This window comes from Rutidosis leptorrhynchoides, chromosome 4 (genome assembly GCF_046630445.1).
Source record: "Rutidosis leptorrhynchoides isolate AG116_Rl617_1_P2 chromosome 4, CSIRO_AGI_Rlap_v1, whole genome shotgun sequence".
NCBI classification, from domain to species: domain Eukaryota; kingdom Viridiplantae; phylum Streptophyta; class Magnoliopsida; order Asterales; family Asteraceae; genus Rutidosis; species Rutidosis leptorrhynchoides.
In genome coordinates, this window is record NC_092336.1 from 306,256,811 (window position 1) to 306,279,105 (window position 22,295).

Genomic DNA, 22,295 nt, shown 5'->3' on the forward strand with positions numbered 1-22,295 from the left:
GTGTATTCATTAAACAAAGTATTAAAACCTTGTTACAATTCGAATCCCCAATTAGTTGGAATATTTAACTTCGGGTATAATAATAATTTGACGAGGACACTCGCACTTTATATTTATGACTGATGGACTGTTATGGACAAAAACCAGACGGACATATTGAATAATCTAGGACAAAGGACAATTAACCCATGGGAATAAAACTAAAATCAACACGTCAAACATCATGATTACGGAAGTTTAAATAAGCATAATTCTTTTATTTCATATTTAATTTCCTTTATTTTATATTTAATTGCACTTCTAATTATCGCACTTTTATTTATTGTTATTTAATCGCACTTTTAATTATCGTACTTTTTAATTATCGCAAGTTTATTTTATCGCATTTTTATTATTCGCAATTTCATTATCGTTATTTACTTTACGCTTTAATTTAAGTCTTGTATTTATTTTATATTTTACATTAGGTTTTAACTGCGACTAAAGTTTTAAAATCGACAAACCGGTCATTAAACGGTAAAAAAACCCCCCTTTATAATAATAATATTACTTATATATATATTTGTATTTTTAATAAAAGTAAACTAATATAGCGTTGAGCTTTGTTTAAAGATTTCCCTGTGGAACGAACCGGACTTACTAAAAACTACACTACTGTACGATTAGGTACACTGCCTATAAGTGTTGTAGCAAGGTTTAAGTATATCCATTCTATAAATAAATAAATATCTTGTGTAAAATTGTATCGTATTTAATAGTATTTTCTGCTAAAATTTAATAGTATTTTATACCCCTTAGCTTTAACATCAGAATCAAATTGCTATGGTTTCATATTGAACTCTATTATATGAATCTAAACAGAAAAAGTATAGGTTTATAGTCGGAAAAATAAGTTACAAGTCGTTTTTGTAAAGGTAGTCATTTCAGTCGAAAGAACGACGTCTAGATGACCATTTTAGAAAACATACTTCCACTTTGAGTTTAACCATAATTTTTGGATATAGTTTCATGTTCATAATAAAAATCATTTTCTCAGAATAACAACTTTTAAATCAAAGTTTATCATAGTTTTTAATTAACTAACCCAAAACAGCCCGCGGTGTTACTACGACGGCGTAAATCCGGTTTTACGGTGTTTTTCGTGTTTCCAGGTTTTAAATCATTAAGTTAGCATATCATACAGATATAGAACATGTGTTTAGTTGATTTTAAAAGTCAAGTTAGAAGGATTAACTTTTGTTTGCGAACAAGTTTAGAATTAACTAAACTATGTTCTAGTGATTACAAGTTTAAACCTTCGAATAAGATAGCTTTATATATATGAATTGAATGATGTTATGAACATCATTACTACCTTAAGTTCCTTGGATAAACCTACTGGAAAAGAGAAAAATGGATCTAGCTTCAACGGATCCTTTAATGGCTCGAAGTTCTTGAAGCAGAATCATGACACGAAAACAAGTTCAAGTAAGATCATCACTTGAAATAAGATTGTTATAGTTATAGAAATTGAACCAAAGTTTAAATATGATTATTACCTTGTATTAGAATGATAACCTACTGTAAGAAACAAAGATTTCTTGAGGTTGGATGATCACCTTACAAGATTGGAAGTGAGCTAGCAAACTTGAAAGTATTCTTGATTTTATGAAACTAGAACTTTTGGAATTTATGAAGAACACTTAGAACTTGAAGATATAACTTGAGAGAGATCAATTAGATGAAGAAAATTGAAGAATGAAAGTGTTTGTAGGTGTTTTTGGTCGTTGGTGTATGGATTAGATATAAAGGATATGTAATTTTGTTTTCATGTAAATAAATCATGAATGATTACTCATATTTTTGTAATTTTATGAGATATTTCATGCTAGTTGCCAAATGATGGTTCCCACATGTGTTAGGTGACTCACATGGGCTGCTAAGAGCTGATCATTGGAGTGTATATACCAATAGTACATACATCTAAAAGCTGTGTATTGTACGAGTACGAATACGGGTGCATACGAGTAGAATTGTTGATGAAACTGAACGAGGATGTAATTGTAAGCATTTTTGTTAAGTAGAAGTATTTTGATAAGTGTATTGAAGTCTTTCAAAAGTGTATAAATACATATTAAAACACTACATGTATATACATTTTAACTTAGTCGTTAAGTCATCGTTAGTCGTTACATGTAAGTGTTGTTTTGAAACCTTTAGGTTAACGATCTTGTTAAATATTGTTAACCCAATGTTTATAATATCAAATGAGATTTTAAATTATTATATTATTATGATATTATCATGTATGAATATCTCTTAATATGATATATATACATTAAATGTCTTTACAACGATAATCGTTACATATATGTCTCGTTTAAAAATCATTAAGTTAGTAGTCTTGTTTTTACATATGTAGTTCATTGTTAATATACTTAATGATATGTTTACTTATCATAGTATCATGTTAACTATATATATATATATATATATATATATATATATATATATATATATATATATATATATATATATATATATATATATATATATATATATATATATATATATATATATATATATATATATATATGTCATCATATAGTTTTTACAAGTTTTAACGTTCGTGAATCACCGGTCAACTTTGGTGGTCAATTGTCTATATGAAACATATTTCAATTAATCAAGTCTTAACAAGTTTGATTGCTTAACATGTTGGAAACATTTAATCATGTAAATATCAATCTCAATTAATATATATAAACATGGAAAAGTTCGGGTCACTACAGAAAAGTTCGGGTCACTACAGTACCTACCCGTTAAATAAATTTCGTCCCGAAATTTTAAGCAGTTGGAGGTGTTGACGTATCTTCTGGAAATAAATGCGGGTATTTCTTCTTCATCTGATCTTCACGCTCCCAGGTGAACTCGGGTCCTCTACGAGCATTCCATCGAACCTTAACAATCGGTATCTTGTTTTGTTTAAGTCTCTTAACCTCACGATCCATTATTTCGACGGGTTCTTTAATGAATTGAAGTTTTTCATTGATTTGGATTTTGTCCAACGAAATAGTGAGATCTTCTTTAGCAAAACATTTCTTCAAATTTGAGACGTGGAAAGTGTTATGTACAGCCGCGAGTTGTTGAGGTAGCTCCAGTTGGTAAGCTACTGGTCCGACACGATCTATAATCTTGAATGGTCCAATGTACCTTGGATTTAGTTTCCCCCGCTTACCAAATCGAACAACGCCTTTCCAAGGTGAAACCTTAAGCATGACCATTTCTCTAATTTCAAACTCTATATCTTTTCTTTTACTATCCGCGTAGCTCTTTTGTCGACTCTGGGCGGTTTTCAATCTTTGTTGAATTTGGATGATTTTCTCGGTAGTTTCTTGTATTATTTCCGGACCCGTAATCTGTCTATCCCCCACTTCACTCCAAAAAATCGGAGACCTGCACTTTCTACCATAAAGTGCTTCAAACGGCGCCATCTCAATACTAGAACGATAACTGTTGTTGTAGAAAAATTCTGCTAACGGTAGGTGTCGATCCCAACTGTTTCCGAAATCAATAACACATGCTCGTAGTATATCTTCAAGCGTTTGTATCGTCCTTTCGCTCTGCCCATCAGTTTGTGGATGATAGGCAGTACTCATGTCTAGACGAGTTCCTAATGCTTGCTGTAATGTCTGCCAGAATCTTGAAATAAATCTGCCATCCCTATCAGAGATAATAGAGATTGGTATTCCATGTCTGGAGACGACTTCCTTCAAATACAGTCCTGCTAACTTATCCATCTTGTCATCTTCTCTTATTGGCAGGAAGTGTGCTGATTTGTTGAGACGATCAACTATTACCCAAATAGTATCAAAACCACTTGCAGTCCTTGGCAATTTAGTGATGAAATCCATGGTAATGTTTTCCCATTTCCATTCCGAAATTTCGGGTTGTTGAAGTAGACCTGATGGTTTCTGATGCTTAGCTTTGACCTTAGAACACGTCAAACATTATCCTACGTATTTAGCAACATCAGCTTTCATACCCGGCCACCAAAAATGTTTCTTGAGATCCTTGTACATCTTCCCCGTTCCTGGATGTATTGAGTATCTGGTTTTATGAGCTTCTCTAAGTACCATTTCTCTCATATCTCCAAATTTTGGTACCCAAATCCTTTCAGTCCTATACCGGGTTCCGTCTTCCCAAATATTAACATGCTTCTCCGATCCTTTGGGTATTTCATCCTTTAAATTTCCCTCTTTTAAAACTCCTTGTTGCGCCTCCTTTATTTGAGTAGTAAGGTTATTGTGAATCATTATATTCATAGATTTTACTCGAATGGGTTCTCTGTCCTTTCTGCTCAAGGCGTCGGCTACCACATTTGCCTTCCCCGGGTGGTAACGAATCTCAAAGTCGTAATCATTCAACAATTCAATCCACCTACGCTGCCTCATATTCAGTTGTTTCTGATTAAATATGTGTTGAAGACTTTTGTGGTCGGTATATATAATACTTTTGACCCCATATAAGTAGTGCCTCCAAGTCTTTAATGCAAAAACAACCACGCCTAATTCCAAATCATGCGTCGTATAATTTTGCTCGTGAATCTTCAATTGTCTAGACGCATAAGCAATCACCTTCGTCCGTTGCATTAATACACAACCGAGACCTTGCTTTGATGCGTCACAATAAATCACAAAATCATCATTCCCTTCAGGCAATGACAATATAGGTGTCGTAGTTAGCTTTTTCTTCAATAATTGAAACGCCTTCTCTTGTTCATCCTTCCATTCAAATTTCTTCCCTTTATGCGTTAATGAAGTCAAGGGTTTTGCTATTTTGGAGAAATCTTGGATGAATCTTCTGTAGTAACCAGCCAATCCTAAAAATTGACGTATATGCTTCGGAGTTTTTGGGGTTTCCCACTTTTCAACGGTTTCGATCTTTGCCGGGTCCACCTGCATACCTTCTTTGTTCACTATGTGACCGAGGAATTGAACTTCTTCCAACCAAAATGCACACTTTGAAAACTTAGCGTACAGTTTTTCTTTCCTCAATACTTCTAGCACTTTTCTCAAATGTTCTTCGTGCTCTTGATCATTCTTTGAGTAAATAAGTATGTCATCGATGAAAACAATGACAAACTTGTCAAGATATGGCCCACACACTCGGTTCATAAGGTCCATGAACACAGCTGGTGCGTTAGTCAATCCAAACGGCATAACCATAAACTCGTAATGACCATAACGCGTCCTAAAAGCAGTTTTTGGAATATCATCCTCCTTTACTCGCATTTGATGATATCCAGAACGTAAATCGATCTTCGAATAAACCGACGAGCCTTGTAGTTGATCAAATAAATCGTCAATTCTCGGCAGTGGATAACGGTTTTTGATGGTAAGTTTGTTCAACTCTCTGTAGTCAATACACAACCTAAATGTACCATCCTTCTTCTTGATAAACAAAACAGGAGCTCCCCGTGGTGATGTGCTTGGTCGAATGAAACCACGTTCTAATAGTTCTTGCAGTTGACTTTGCAGTTCTTTCATCTCGCTGGGTGCTAGTCTATAAGGAGCACGAGCTGTTGGTGCAGCTCCTGGTACAAGATCTATTTGAAATTCAACAGATCGATGTGGAGGTAGTCCCGGTAATTCTTTCGGAAATACATCGGGAAATTCTTTTGCGACGGGAACATCATTGATGCTCTTTTCTTCAGTTTGTACTTTCTCGACGTGTGCTAGAACAGCATAGCAACCTTTTCTTATTAGTTTTTGTGCCTTCAAATTACTAATAAGATGTAGCTTCATGTTGCCCTTTTCTCCGTACACCATTAAGGGTTCTCCTTCTTCTCGTACAATGCGAATTGCATTTTTATAACATACGATCTCTGCTTTCACCTTCTTCAGCCAGTCCATGCCAACTATTACATCAAAACTCCCTAACTCTACTGGTATCAAATCAATCTTAAATATTTCGCTACCCAGTTTAATTTCTCGATTCCGGCATATATTATCTGCTGAAATTAATTTACCGTTTGCTAATTCGAGTAAAAATTTACTATCCAGCGGCGTCAATGGACAACTTAATTTAGCACAAAAATCTCTACTCATATAGCTTCTATCCGCACCCGAATCAAATAAAACGTAAGCAGATTTATTGTCAATAAGAAACGTACCCGTAACAAGCTCCAGGTCTTCCTGTGCCTCTGCCGCATTAATATTGAAAACTCTTACGCGGCCTTGTCCATTCGTGTTCTCCTGGTTCGGGCGATTTCTAATAATGTTGAAATGTCCCGTTCTTATTGATTAAAAACGTTCCATATTAATTGATTTCGTTGCGAGGTTTTGACCTCTATATGAGACATTTTTCAAAGACTGCATTCATTTTAAAACAAACCATAACCTTTATTTCATCAATAAAGGTTTAAAAAGCTTCACGTAGATTATCAAATAATGATAATCTAAAATAACCTGTTTACACACGACCATTTCATAATGGTTTACAATACAAATATGTTACAACAAAATAAGTTTCTTGAATGCAGTTTTTACACAATATCATACAAGCATGGACTCCAAATCTCGTCCTTATTTAAGTATGCGACAGCGGAAGCTCTTAATAATCACGTGAGAATAAACATGCTTAAAACGTCAACAAAAATGTTGGTGAGTTATAGGTTTAACCTATATATATCAAATCATAATAATAGACCACAAGATTTCATATTTCAATACACATCCCATACACAGAGATAAAAATCATTCATATGGTGAACACCTGGTAACCGACATTACCAAGATGCATATATTAGAATATCCCCATCATTCCGGGACACCCTTCGGATATGATATAAATTTCGAAGTACTAAAGCATCCGGTACTTTGGATGGGGTTTGTTAGGCCCAATAGATCTATCTTTAGGATTCGCGTCAATTAGGGTGTATGTTCCCTAATTCTTAGATTACCAGACTTAATAAAAAGGGGCATATTCGATTTCGATAATTCAACCATAGAATGTAGTTTCACGTACTTGTGTCTATTTTGTAAATCATTTATAAAACCTGCATGTATTCTCATCCCAAAAATATTAGAATTTAAAAGTGGGACTATAACTCACTTTCACAGATTTTTACTTCGTCGGGAAGTAAGACTTGGCCACTGGTTGATTCACGAACCTATAAAAATATATACATATATATCAAAGTATGTTCAAAATATATTTACAACACTTTTTTATATATTTTGATGTTTTAAGTTTATTAAGTCAGCTGTCCTCGTTAGTAACCTACAACTAGTTGTCCACAGTTAGATGTACAGAAATAAATCGATAAATATTATCTTGAATCAATCCACGACCCAGTGTATACGTATCTCAGTATTGATCACAACTCAAACTATATATATTTTGGAATCAACCTCAACCCTGTATAGCTAACTCCAACATTCACATATAGAGTGTCTATGGTTGTTCCGATATATATATAGATGTGTCGACATGATAGGTCGAAACATTGTATACGTGTCTATGGTATCTCAAGATTACATAATATACAATACAAGTTGATTAAGTTATGGTTGGAATAGATTTGTTACCAATTTTCACGTAGCTAAAATGAGAAAAATTATCCAATCTTGTTTTACCCATAACTTCTTCATTTTAAATCCGTTTTGAGTGAATCAAATTGCTATGGTTTCATATTGAACTCTATTTTATGAATCTAAACAGAAAAAGTATAGGTTTATAGTCGGAAAAATAAGTTACAAGTCGTTTTTGTAAAGGTAGTCATTTCAGTCGAAAGAACGACGTCTAGATGACCATTTTAGAAACATACTTCCACTTTGAGTTTAACCATAATTTTTGGATATAGTTTCATGTTCATAATAAAAATCATTTTCTAAGAATAACAACTTTTAAATCAAAGTTTATCATAGTTTTTAATTAACTAACCCAAAACAGCCCGCGGTGTTACTACGACGGCGTAAATCCGGTTTTACGATGTTTTTCGTGTTTCCAGGTTTTAAATCATTAAGTTAGCATATCATATAGATATAGAACATGTGTTTAGTTGATTTTAAAAGTCAAGTTAGAAGGATTAACTTTTGTTTGCGAACAAGTTTAGAATTAACTAAACTATGTTCTAGTGATTACTAGTTTACCACTTCGAATATGATAGCTTTTTATGTATGAATCGAATGATGTTATGAACATCATTACTACCTTACGTTCCTTGGATAAACCTACTGGAAAAGAGAAAAATGGATCTAGCTTCAACGGATCCTTGGATGGCTCGAAGTTCTTGAAGCAGAATCATGACACGAAAACAAGTTCAAGTAAGATCATCACTTGAAATAAGATTGTTATAGTTATAGAAATTGAACCAAAGTTTGAATATGATTATTAACTTGTATTAGAATGATAACCTACTGTAAGAAACAAAGATTTCTTGAGGTTGGATGATCACCTTACAAGATTGGAAGTGAGCTAGCAAACTTGAAAGCATTCTTGATTTTATGTAACTAGAACTTGTAGAATATATGAAGAACACTTAGAACTTGAAGATAGAACTTGAGAAAGATCAATTAGATGAAGAAAATTGAAGAATGAAAGTGTTTGTAGGTGTTTTTGGTCGTTGGTGTATGAATTAGATATAAAGGATATGTAATTTTGTTTTCATGTAAATAAGTCATGAATGATTACTCATATTTTTGTAATTTTATGAGATATTTCATGCTAGTTGCCAAATTATGGTTCCCACATGTGTTAGGTGACTCACATGGGCTGCTAAGAGCTGATCATTGGAGTGTATATACCAATAGTACATACATCTAAAAGCTGTGTATTGTACGAGTACGTATACGGGTGCATACGAGTAGAATTGTTGATGAAACTGAACGAGGATGTAATTGTAAGCATTTTTGTTAAGTAGAAGTATTTTTATAAGTGTATTGAAGTCTTTCAAAAGTGTATAAATACATATTAAAATACTACATGTATATACATTTTAACTGAGTCGTTAAGTCATCGTTAGTCGTTACATGTAAGTGTTGTTTTGAAACCTTTAGGTTAACGATCTTGTTAAATGTTGTTAACCCAATGTTTATAATATCAAATGAGGTTTTAAATTATTATATTATCATGATATTATCATGTATGAATATCTCTTAATATGATATATATACATTAAATGTCTTTACAACGATAATCGTTACATATATGTCTCGTTTAAAAATCATTAAGTTAGTAGTCTTGTTTTTACATATGTAGTTCATTGTTAATATACTTAATGATATGTTTACTTATCATAGTATCATGTTAACTATATATATATATATATATATATATATATATATATATATATATATATATATATATATATATATATATATATATATATATATATATCCATATATATGTCATCATATAGTTTTTACAAGTTTTAACGTTCGTGAATCACCGGTCAACTTGGGTGGTCAATTGTCTATATGAAACATATTTCAATTAATCAAGTCTTAACAAGTTTGATTGCTTAACATGTTGGAAACATTTAATCATGTAAATATCAATCTCAATTAATATATATAAACATGGAAAAGTTCGGGTCACTACAGTACCTACCCGTTAAATAAATTTCGTCCCGAAATTTTAAGCTGTTGAAGGTGTTGACGAATCTTCTAGAAATAGATGCGGGTATTTCTTCTTCATCTGATCTTCACGCTCCCAGGTGAACTCGGGTCCTCTACGAGCATTTCATCGAACCTTAACAATTGGTATCTTGTTTTGCTTAAGCCTTTTAACCTCACGATCCATTATTTCGACGGGTTCTTCGATGAATTGAAGTTTTTCGTTGATTTGGATTTCATCTAACGGAATGGTGAGATCTTCTTTAGCAAAACATTTCTTCAAATTCGAGACGTGGAAAGTGTTATGTACAGCTGCGAGTTGTTGAGGTAACTCAAGTCGGTAAGCTACTGGTCCGACACGATCAATAATCTTGAGTGGTCCAATATACCTTGGATTTAATTTCCCTCGTTTACCAAATCGAACAACGCCTTTCCAAGGTGCAACTTTAAGCATGACCATCTCTCCAATTTCAAATTCTATATCTTTTCTTTTAATTTCAGCGTAGCTCTTTTGTCGACTTTGGGCGGTTTTCAACCGTTGTTGAATTTGGATGATCTTCTCGGTAGTTTCTTGTATAATCTCTGGACCCGTAATCTGTCTATCCCCCACTTCACTCCAACAAATCAGAGACCTGCACTTTCTACCATAAAGTGCTTCAAACGGTGCCATCTCAATGCTTGAATGGTAGCTGTTGTTGTAGGAAAATTCTGCTAACGGTAGATGTCGATCCCAACTATTTCCGAAATCAATAACACATGCTCGTAGCATGTCTTCAAGCGTTTGTATCGTCCTTTCGCTCTGCCCATCAGTTTGTGGATGATAGGCAGTACTCATGTCTAGACGAGTTCCTAATGCTTGCTGTAATGTCTGCCAGAACCTTGAAATAAATCTGCCATCCCTACCAGAGATAATAGAGATTGGTATTCCATGTCTGGAGACGACTTCCTTCAAATACAGTCGTGCTAACTTTTCCATCTTGTCATCTTCTCTTATTGGCAGGAAGTGTGCTGATTTGGTGAGATGATCAACTATTACCCAAATAGTATCAAAACCACTTGCAGTCCTTGGTAATTTAGTGATGAAATCCATGGTAATGTTTTCCCATTTCCATTTCGGGATTTCGGGTTGTTGAAGTAGACCTGATGGTTTCTGATGCTCAGCTTTGACCTTAGAACACGTCAAACATTCTCCTACGTATTTAGCAACATCGGCTTTCATACCCGGCCACCAAAAATGTTTCTTGAGATCCTTGTACATCTTCCCCGTTCCAGGATGTATTGAGTATCTGGTTTTATGAGCTTCTCTAAGTACCATTTTTCTCATATCCCCAAATTTTGGTACCCAAATCCTTTCAGCCCTATACCGGGTTCCGTCTTCCCGAATATTAAGATGCTTCTCCGATCCTTTGGGTATTTCATGAAATGTCCCGTTCTTATTGATTAAAAACGTTCCATATTAATTGATTTCGTTGCGAGGTTTTGACCTCTATATGAGACGTTTTTCAAAGACTGCATTCATTTTTAAAACAAACCATAACCTTTATTTCATAAATAAAGGTTTAAAAAGCTTTACGTAGATTATCAAATAATGATAATCTAAAATATCCTGTTTACACACGACCATTACATAATGGTTTACAATACAAATATGTTACATCGAAATCAGTTTCTTGAATGCAGTTTTTACACAATATCATACAAACATGGACTCCAAATCTTGTCCTTATTTTAGTATGCAACAGCGGAAGCTCTTAATATTCACCTGAGAATAAACATGCTTTAAACGTCAACAAAAATGTTGGTGAGTTATAGGTTTAACCTATATATATCAAATCATAACAATAGACCACAAGATTTCATATTTCAATACACATCCCATACATAGAGATAAAAATCATTCATATGGTGAACACCTGGTAACCGACAATAACAAGATGCATATATAAGAATATCCCCATCATTCCGGGACACCCTTCGGATATGATATAAATTTCGAAGTACTAAAGCATCCGGTACTTTGGATGGGGTTTGTTAGGCCCAATAGATCTATCTTTAGGATTCGCGTCAATTAGGGTGTCTGTTCCCTAATTCTTAGATTACCAGACTTAATAAAAAGGGGCATATTAGATTTCGATAATTCAACCATAGAATGTAGTTTCACGTACTTGTGTCTATTTTGTAAATCATTTATAAAACCTGCATGTATTCTCATCCCAAAAATATTAGATTTTAAAAGTGGGACTATAACTCACTTTCACAGATTTTTACTTCGTCGGGAAGTAAGACTTGGCCACTGTTGATTCACGAACCTATAACAATATATACATATATATTAAAGTATGTTCAAAATATATTTACAACACTTTTAATATATTTTGATGTTTTAAGTTTATTAAGTCAGCTGTCCTCGTTAGTAACCTATAACTAGTTGTCCACAGTTAGATGTACAGAAATAAATCGATAAATATTATCTTGAATCAATCCACGACCCAGTGTATACGTATCTCAGTATTGATCACAACTCAAACTATATATATTTTGGAATCAACCTCAACCCTGTATAGCTAACTCCAACATTCACATATAGAGTGTCTATGGTTGTTCCGAAATATATATAGATGTGTCGACATGATAGGTCGAAACATTGTATACGTGTCTATGGTATCTCAAGATTACATAATATACAATACAAGTTGATTAAGTTATGGTTGGAATAGATTTGTTACCAATTTTCACGTAGCTAAAATGAGAAAAATTATCCAATCTTGTTTTACCCATAACTTCTTCATTTTAAATCCGTTTTGAGTGAATCAAATTGCTATGGTTTCATATTGAACTCTATTTTATGAATCTAAACAGAAAAGTATAGGTTTATAGTCGGAAAAATAAGTTACAAGTCGTTTTTGTAAAGGTAGTCATTTCAGTCGAAAGAACGACGTCTAGATGACCATTTTAGAAAACATACTTCCACTTTGAGTTTAACCATAATTTTTGGATATAGTTTCATGTTCATAATAAAAATCATTTTCTCAGAATAACAACTTTTAAATCAAAGTTTATCATAGTTTTTAATTAACTAACCCAAAACAGCCCGCGGTGTTACTACGACGGCGTAAATCCGGTTTTACGGTGTTTTTCGTGTTTCCAGGTTTTAAATCATTAAGTTAGCATATCATATAGATATAGAACATGTGTTTAGTTGATTTTAAAAGTCAAGTTAGAAGGATTAACTTTTGTTTGCGAACAAGTTTAGAATTAACTAAACTATGTTCTAGTGATTACAAGTTTAAACCTTCGAATAAGATAGCTTTATATGTATGAATCGAATGATGTTATGAACATCATTACTACCTTAATTTCCTTGGATAAACCTACTGGAAAAGAGAAAAATGGATCTAGCTTCAATGGATCCTTGGATGGCTCGAAGTTCTTGAAGCAGAATCATGACACGAAAACAAGTTCAAGTAAGATCATCACTTGAAATAAGATTGTTATAGTTATAGAAATTGAACCAAAGTTTGAATATGATTATTACCTTGTATTAGAATGATAACCTACTGTAAGAAACAAAGATTTCTTGAGGTTGGATGATCACCTTACAAGATTGGAAGTGAGCTAGCAAACTTGAAAGTATTCTTGATTTTATGAAACTAGAACTTTTGGAATTTATGAAGAACACTTAGAACTTGAAGATAGAACTTGAGAGAGATCAATTAGATGAAGAAAATTGAAGAATGAAAGTGTTTGTAGGTGTTTTTGGTCGTTGGTGTATGGATTAGATATAAAGGATATGTTATTTTGTTTTCATGTAAATAAGTCATGAATGATTACTCATATTTTTGTAATTTTATGAGATATTTCATGCTAGTTGCCAAATGATGGTTCCCACATGTGTTAGGTGACTCACATGGGCTGCTAAGAGCTGATCATTGGAGTGTATATACCAATAGTACATACATCTAAAAGCTGTGTATTGTACGAGTACGAATACGGGTGCATACGAGTAGAATTGTTGATGAAACTGAACGAGGATGTAATTGTAAGAATTTTTGTTAAGTAGAAGTATTTTGATAAGTGTATTGAAGTCTTTCAAAAGTGTATAAATACATATTAAAATACTACATGTATATACATTTTAACTGAGTCGTTAAGTCATCGTTAGTCGTTACATGTAAGTGTTGTTTTGAAACCTTTAGGTTAACGATCTTGTTAAATGTTGTTAACCCAATGTTTATAATATCAAATGAGATTTTAAATTATTATATTATCATGATATTATCATGTATGAATATCTCTTAATATGATATATATACATTAAATGTCTTTACAACGATAATCGTTACATATATGTCTCGTTTAAAAATCATTAAGTTAGTAGTCTTGTTTTTACATATGTAGTTCATTGTTAATATACTTTATGATATGTTTTCTTATCATAGTATCATGTTAACCATATATATATATATATATATCCATATATATGTCATCATATAGTTTTTACAAGTTTTAACGTTCGTGAATCACCGATCAACTTGGGTGGTCAATTGTCTATATGAAACATATTTCAATTAATCAAGTCTTAACAAGTTTTATTGCTTAACATGTTGGAAACATTTAATCATGTAAATGTCAATCTCAATTAATATATATAAACATGGAAAAGTTCGGGTCACTACAGTACCTACCCGTTAAATAAATTTCGTCCCGAAATTTTAAGCTGTTGAAGGTGTTGACGAATCTTCTGGAAATAGATGCGGGTATTTCTTCTTCATCTGATCTTCACGCTCCCAGGTGAACTCGGGTCCTCTACGAGCATTCCATCGAACCTTAACAATTGGTATCTTGTTTTGCTTAAGTCTTTTAACCTCACGATCCATTATTTCGACGGGTTCTTCGATGAATTGAAGTTTTTCGTTGATTTGGATTTCATCTAACGGAATAGTGAGATCTTTTTTTAGCAAAACATTTCTTTAAATTCGAGACGTGGAAAGTGTTATGTACAGCCGCGAGTTGTTGAGGTAACTCTAGTCGGTAAGCTACTGGTCCGACACGATCAATAATCTTGAATGGTCCAATATACCTTGGATTTAATTTCCCTCGTTTACCAAATCGAACAACGCCTTTCCAAGGTGCAACTTTAAGCATGACCATCTCTCCAATTTCAAATTCTATATCTTTTCTTTTAATGTCAGCGTAGCTCTTTTGTCGACTTTGGGCGGTTTTCAACCGTTGTTGAATTTGGATGATCTTCTCGGTAGTTTCTTGTATAATCTCCCGACCCGTAATCTGTCTATCCCCCACTTCACTCCAACAAATCGGAGACCTGCACTTTCTACCATAAAGTGCTTCAAACGGCGCCATCTCAATGCTTGAATGGTAGCTGTTGTTGTAGGAAAATTCTGCTAACGGTAGATGTCGATCCCAACTGTTTCCGAAATCAATAACACATGCTCGTAGCATGTCTTCAAGCGTTTGTATCGTCCTTTCGCTCTGCCCATCAGTTTGTGGATGATAGGCAGTACTCATGTCTAGACGAGTTCCTAATGCTTGCTGTAATGTCTGCCAGAATCTTGAAATAAATCTGCCATCCCGATCAGAGATAATAGAGATTGGTATTCCATGTCTGGAGACGACTTCCTTCAAATACAGTCGTGCTAACTTCTCCATCTTGTCATCTTCTCTTATTGGTAGGAAGTGTGCTGATTTGGTGAGACGATCAACTATTACCCAAATAGTATCAAAACCACTTGCAGTCCTTGGCAATTTAGTGATGAAATCCATGGTAATGTTTTCCCATTTCCATTCCGGGATTTCGGGTTGTTGAAGTAGACCTGATGGTTTCTGATGCTCAGCTTTGACCTTAGAACATGTCAAACATTCTCCCACGTATTTAGCAACATCGGCTTTCATACCCGGCCACCAAAAATGTTTCTTGAGATCCTTGTACATCTTCCCCGTTCCAGGATGTATTGAGTATCTGGTTTTATGAGCTTCTCTAAGTACCATTTCTCTCATATCTCCAAATTTTGGTACCCAAATCCTTTCAGCCCTATACCGGGTTCCGTCTTCCCGAATATTAAGATGCTTCTCTGATCCTTTGGGTATTTCATCCTTTAAATTTCCCTCTTTTAAAACTCCTTGTTGCGCCTCCTTTATTTGAGTAGTAAGGTTATTATGAATCATTATATTCATAGATTTTACTCGAATGGGTTCTCTGTCCTTCCTGCTCAAGGCATCGGCTACCACATTTGCCTTCCCCGGGTGGTAACGAATCTCAAAGTCGTAATCATTCAACAATTCAATCCACCTACGCTGTCTCATATTCAGTTGTTTCTGATTAAATATGTGTTGAAGACTTTTGTGGTCAGTATATATAATACTTTTGACCCCATATAAGTAGTGCCTCCAAGTCTTTAATGCAAAAACAACCGCGCCTAATTCCAAATCATGCGTCGTATAATTTTGTTCATGAATCTTCAATTGTCTAGACGCATAAGCAATCACCTTCGTTCGTTGCATTAATACACAACCGAGACCTTGCTTTGATGCGTCACAATAAATCACAAAATCATCATTCCCTTCAGGCAATGACAATATAGGTGCCGTAGTTAGCTTTTTCTTCAATAACTGAAACGCTTTCTCTTGTTCATCATTCCATTCAAATTTCTTCCCTTTATGCGTTAATGCAGTTAAGGGTTTTGCTATTCTGGAAAAGTCTTGGATGAACCTTCTGTAGTAACCAGCTAGTCCTAAAAACTGGCGTATGTTTTTCGGAGTTTTCGGGGTTTCCCACTTTTCAACAGTTTCTATCTTTGCCGGATCCACCTTAATACCTTCTTTGTTCACTATGTGACCGAGGAATTGAATCTCTTCCAACCAAAATGCACACTTTAAAAACTTAGCGTACAATTCTTCTTTCCTCAATACTTCTAACACCTTTCTCAAATGTTCACCGTGTTCTTGGTCATTCTTTGAGTAAATAAGTATGTCATCAATGAAAACAATGACAAACTTGTCAAGGTATGGTCCACACACTCGGTTCATAAGGTCCATGAACACAGCTGGTGCATTAGTTAAACCAAACGGCATGACCATAAACTCGTAATGACCGTAACGTGTTCTGAAAGCAGTCTTTGGAATATCATCTTCTTTCACCCGCATTTGATGGTACCCGGAACGTAAGTCAATCTTTGAATAAACAGACGAGCCTTGTAGTTGATCAAATAAGTCGTCGATTCTCGGTAGTGGGTAGCGGTTCTTGATGGTAAGTTTGTTCAACTCTCGGTAGTCGATACACAACCTGAATGTACCATCTTTCTTCTTGACAAACAAAACAGGAGCTCCCCACGGTGATGTGCTTGGTCGAATGAAACCACGCTCTAAAAGTTCTTGTAATTGGCTTTGTAGTTCTTTCATCTCGCTGGGTGCGAGTCTGTAAGGAGCACGAGCTATTGGTGCAGCTCCTGGTACAAGATCTATTTGAAATTCAACGGATCGATGTGGGGGTAATCCCGGTAATTCTTTCGGAAATACATCGGGAAATTCTTTTGCAATGGGAACATCATTGATGCTCTTTTCTTCAGTTTGTACTTTCTCGACGTGTGCTAGAACAGCATAGCAACCTTTTCTTATTAGTTTTTGTGCCTTCAAATTACTAATAAGATGTAGCTTCGTGTTGCCCTTTTCTCCTTACACCATTAAGGGTTTTCCTTTTTCTCGTATAATGCGAATTGCATTTTTGTAACAGACGATCTCTGCTTTCACTTCTTTCAACCAGTCCATACCGATTATCACATCAAAACTCCCTAACTCTACTGGTATCAAATCAATCTTAAATGTTTCGCTAACCAGTTTAATTTCTCGATTCCGACATATATTATCTGCTGAAATTAATTTACCATTTGCTAATTCGAGTAAAAATTTACTATCCAAAGGCGTCAATGGACAACTTAATTTAGCACAAAAATCTTTACTCATATAGCTTCTATCCGCACCCGAATCAAATAAAATGTAAGCAGATTTATTATCAATAAGAAACGTACCCGTAACAAGCTCCGGGTCTTCCTGTGCCTCTCTCGCATTAATATTGAAAACTCTTCCGCGGCCTTGTCCATTCGTGTTCTCCTGGTTCGGGCAATTTCTAATAATGTGGCCCGGTTTTCCACATTTATAACAAACTACATTGGCATAACTTGCTCCGACACTACTTGCTCCGCCATTACTCGTTCCGACACCATTTGTTCCTTTCGTTCTATTAACCCCTGGTCCGTAGACCTCACACTTCGCCGCGCTATGACCATTTCTTTTACACTTGTTGCAAAATTTGGTGCAGAACCCCGAGTGATACTTTTCACACCTTTGGCATAGCTGCTTCTGATTGTTGTTGTTGTTGTTGCGGTTATTATTGTTGTTGGGATGATTGTTGTAGTTGCTGTTGTTGTTGTTATTGTTGGGCCGTTTGTTGTAGTTGCGATTGATGTTGCGATTGTTGGGATAATTGTTGCGATTATTGTTGTAATTGCTGTTGTTGTTGTATTGGTGATTCTTATCACCGTTTTCCTCCCACTTTCTTTTGACTTGCTTCACATTGGCCTCTTCAGCAGTCTGTTCTTTAATTCTTTCTTCAATCTGGTTCACTAGTTTTTGAGCCATTCTACATGCCTGTTGTATAGAGGCGGGCTCGTGTGAACTTATATCTTCTTGGATTCTTTCCGGTAATCCTTTCACAAATGCGTCGATCTTCTCTTCCTCATCTTCGAATGCTCCCGGACACAATAGGCACAATTCTGTGAATCGTCTTTCGTACGTGGTAATATCAAATCCTTGGGTTCGTAACCCTCTAAGTTCTGTCTTGAGCTTATTGACCTCGGTTCTGGGACGGTACTTCTCGTTCATCAAGTGCTTGAATGCTGACCACGGTAGTGCGTACGCATCGTCTTGTCCCACTTGCTCTAGATAGGTATTCCACCATGTTAACGCAGAACCTGTGAAGGTATGTGTAGCGACCCCGACAAATCGTCAAGTGACGGCGTCGGCTACGTGGGTCCCATTACCTGATTATAAGTCTTTAAGATAACGTTTGACCAAAATATGTCGCCTTCATTTCAAAATAAAGATTGTTTCAAAGTTTACAAGAATTGTTCAACCAAAAGTTAAGTTACAACGTTATAAGTACGATTGAAATCTAGGCGACACGGTTTAAAGTAAAGTCAAAAGACGCTCCATGAAATGCATGTATACTCGACATCGGATGCAAGTATCAAATAGTAAGCGGAAGCATGTTTCACATATCGTGCAAGACCTGAGAAAAACATAGAAATCTGTCAACGAAAACGTTGGTGAAATCATAGGTTTAAGTAAGTAAGTACAAGTGAACCACAAGATTTGCATCAATGAAATAATAGTAATACATTCCAAAAGTTTGTTTCACGAGCACCCAATTATCAAAGCTTAACATTCCTTCCATTGTATACCCCATCACTTAGTGCTAGAACAAACACTGATTCTCGAAAATATATTTCATCCGTAGACGGTAGCGAACCGTCAAAGATGAGGGTTGTCAACCCATATGGCCATATAACATAAGTTCTCGCTTACACCCGGCAAGTGTAACTAATGATAATCGAATTGAGGATTTTTGTTCTAAACTCGTATGTAGAATGTTTGTTTTCCCGTTCTTGTGTTCACTTAGTTCAAAAGAATCGTTTATGTTTTCTCATCCCAATATAAGTTCAAAAAGAGTAAAAGTGGGACTATGATCTCACCTTGAGTGCAAGAGTTAATAAAGTACTTCAACAAGTAGACGCGTGCAAAGACAAAGCTAGTCTTGACCTAAACATATAGGTTGTATCAATAACGGTAAACACAAACGGTCAAAGATGTTCAATTAGTCCTATGGCTCAATACGACTCGATTATATAGCATGTGAAGCAAATTGTCAAGTTTCATGCAAGATACAAGTATAGAATCATGTTAGAAAGATTGCATAATTAATTGGTTAAGTTTGACAAAAAGTCAAACTTGGTCGGGTCAAAGTCAACAAAAGTCAACACATTCGGGTCGGGTCCCGGACAAATTTTCTATGCTAATTATTCATATACAAGTATATTAAAACAAGTTTCATGTGAATCGGAGGTCCGTAGGTCATCAAACATTTCACGTGAAATGGGACGAGGAGGTCAGAATCTGACCAGGCACATCCGCGCGCCGCGCGGGGATGGGGCGCGCCGCGCCACCATCTGTGCAGGTCTGTTTCTGTTTTTCCCAAGTATGCACGAGCCAAAATCAATTCTAACACAACAATTGACCCGCAAACACTTATAATGCCTATCATATATCGTTGGAAAGGTATTTTGACGAGGAATACAACTAAGCACATTTCATCAATCAAACTTCCACTTACAACAACCAAAAACCGTAATTAAACGTTCATAATCAAAGTTCAAGTTCCAAAAACGCATTTTATGATTCGGGCAACCAATTTACATGTATGTTATGCCGTTTCGAAGGTAATCAAACACACATTGCAACAAAACACTTAACAACAATATCTCATAGCATTTGACGCATCAAAAGTTCATGTAAAGCTCATCAAACCCTAATCCAAGTTTACAAAATCATTAATCATGTTCTTGGAGTTTCCTTAATCAACCTATACATCAAAACGAAGCTAATGATACTAGTAACACTTTTAAAACATGCACTTTAACAATCTAACAACATTTGATCATCCAAAATCAAGGATTTAGCAAGTAATTTTCATATTGAACTAGTTACACCAAAAACAACGAATCGAGCATACAAATTACATACACGACATCACAATGAGCCATAGACACTAATTAACAACATTTCAAGTCAAAAACACGAATTTAGAGAAATCTAGAGTTTTAGAAATGTTACCCAAACGAGATGAAGTTGGTATCAAATTGTAGAGGATGAAGAGAGGATTCCAAATATGTAATTTGTTTTGTTGTAAGCCTCCTAGATCGGATTTAGATGATGAATGATTGAATTGGGTGTTTGTGTGTGTGTTCTTGCTAGAGAGAAAGAGAGAGAGATGGAGGTGATTGAATGGTGGTGATTGGGGTGGACTAGTTGACCTAGTCAACTAGTTTGCCCCGTGTCAATTTTAGTCCCTCGAGTTTAGAAGCGGGTGCGGGATTTAACCGATCGAATATTTTTAAAACGCAAGTTAACGAGAGGTGTTATAATTAAATGACGGAATTATTATGAACGTTAGTCAACGGAAACTACGAATTTAAATAACGAAAGGTATTATTTAAAAAAAAAGACGGGCGTTAAAATAATTTAACGGAAAAATGCGGGATGTTACATTATCCACACCTCAAAAGAAATTTCGTCCCGAAATTTAGTTGGAAGTAATAATCGGTATCTCTTACTCGGGACCTAGTGTAGTAACTCTACGAATGATTGAAGGTACTTTCTTAGACATTCCACGAATCCGGATAGTCGGGGTGTTACGTTGTATTAGGGCTTGGTTTTACGATCCACAAGTTCAGTCGGTTTTTCCTATGAGGAGGAGTTTGTCATCAATAGTTGGTGCATCTAGAAGGATTGCACGTTCCTGTTCCGCAGGACACGTTTCTAAGTTTGTTACACGAAATGTAGGGTAAACGGAAACTTAATTGAGTCGGAAGTTCTAAACGATAGGAAGCGGTTCCAATACGCCCCAAGGTTTCAAAAGGTTCAATATTGCGGCTATAGCCTTTCTCGATTTCCTAAAATGGATTTTACCTTTCCAAGGTGCGGTTTCTCAATATTACGCGGTTACACACTGGGATTTGTGAGGTTTTCATCTAAGTTTGGTATAACTCTTTTGGGCGACTACGGGTCGTCTCGAGCCCTTCTCGGACTTGAACGATCTAAATTGTTGTTTCTTGATGGAGTTCAGATTTCGGTGGTTGATGCTTTCGTTAAATGAACAGGGGTATGACATTAGCGGTCATATAGGGTTTCGGAAAGTGCGTGTGAACACACGAGTGGTATCTACTGTTGTAAGAGTGATCTACTAAAGGTGACAATACGAGTTTGTGACATGTCTTTCCAAGACGTAAATCGTTCGTTTGCTCGGTTCGTCGGTTTGTGGGTGGTACGCGGTACTCATGTCTAAACGGGTCTCCAAGGTTTCTTGTAAAACTAGAAGTGAAACGAGTATTTCGATACGGAATAATTGACAAAGATACACCGTGTTGGAATAGAATCTCTTAAGGTACGTTTGAACAAGTTAGTTAGGGTTCGAAAAAAAAATGTTCGTTAGGACTATTCACCCTCGTGGCGAATACTTAGGTAATATGAGGAATTTCTTTAAACGGAAATGCGAGCGATAAAGATAGGAGTGAAATGAGGACTTAGAATAGGATGAGCTTGCATCTCGAGGTTGCCATAACGTGCCTCTAGTTGTCAAAAGTTGAAGTCTGAAAGAGAAACGAGGTAGTACACGTAGTTGTATAGTTCGGGGTTGAATAATAGTTGACCGATTATCAGAAACACAAGGGAGTTAAATCAAAGAAGAGTGAAGTATCGTTGGATTGTGTGTTATCTTAAATTCCAGTAATATCAGACGGTGACGGTGAAATAACAGAGGTATGTAGTGTGGTACGTGATGACGAGAAGTTTGATCGGATCCACAATTTAGTATTCGAATTCTTCGTGTAAAATAACGAATTTTAGTTA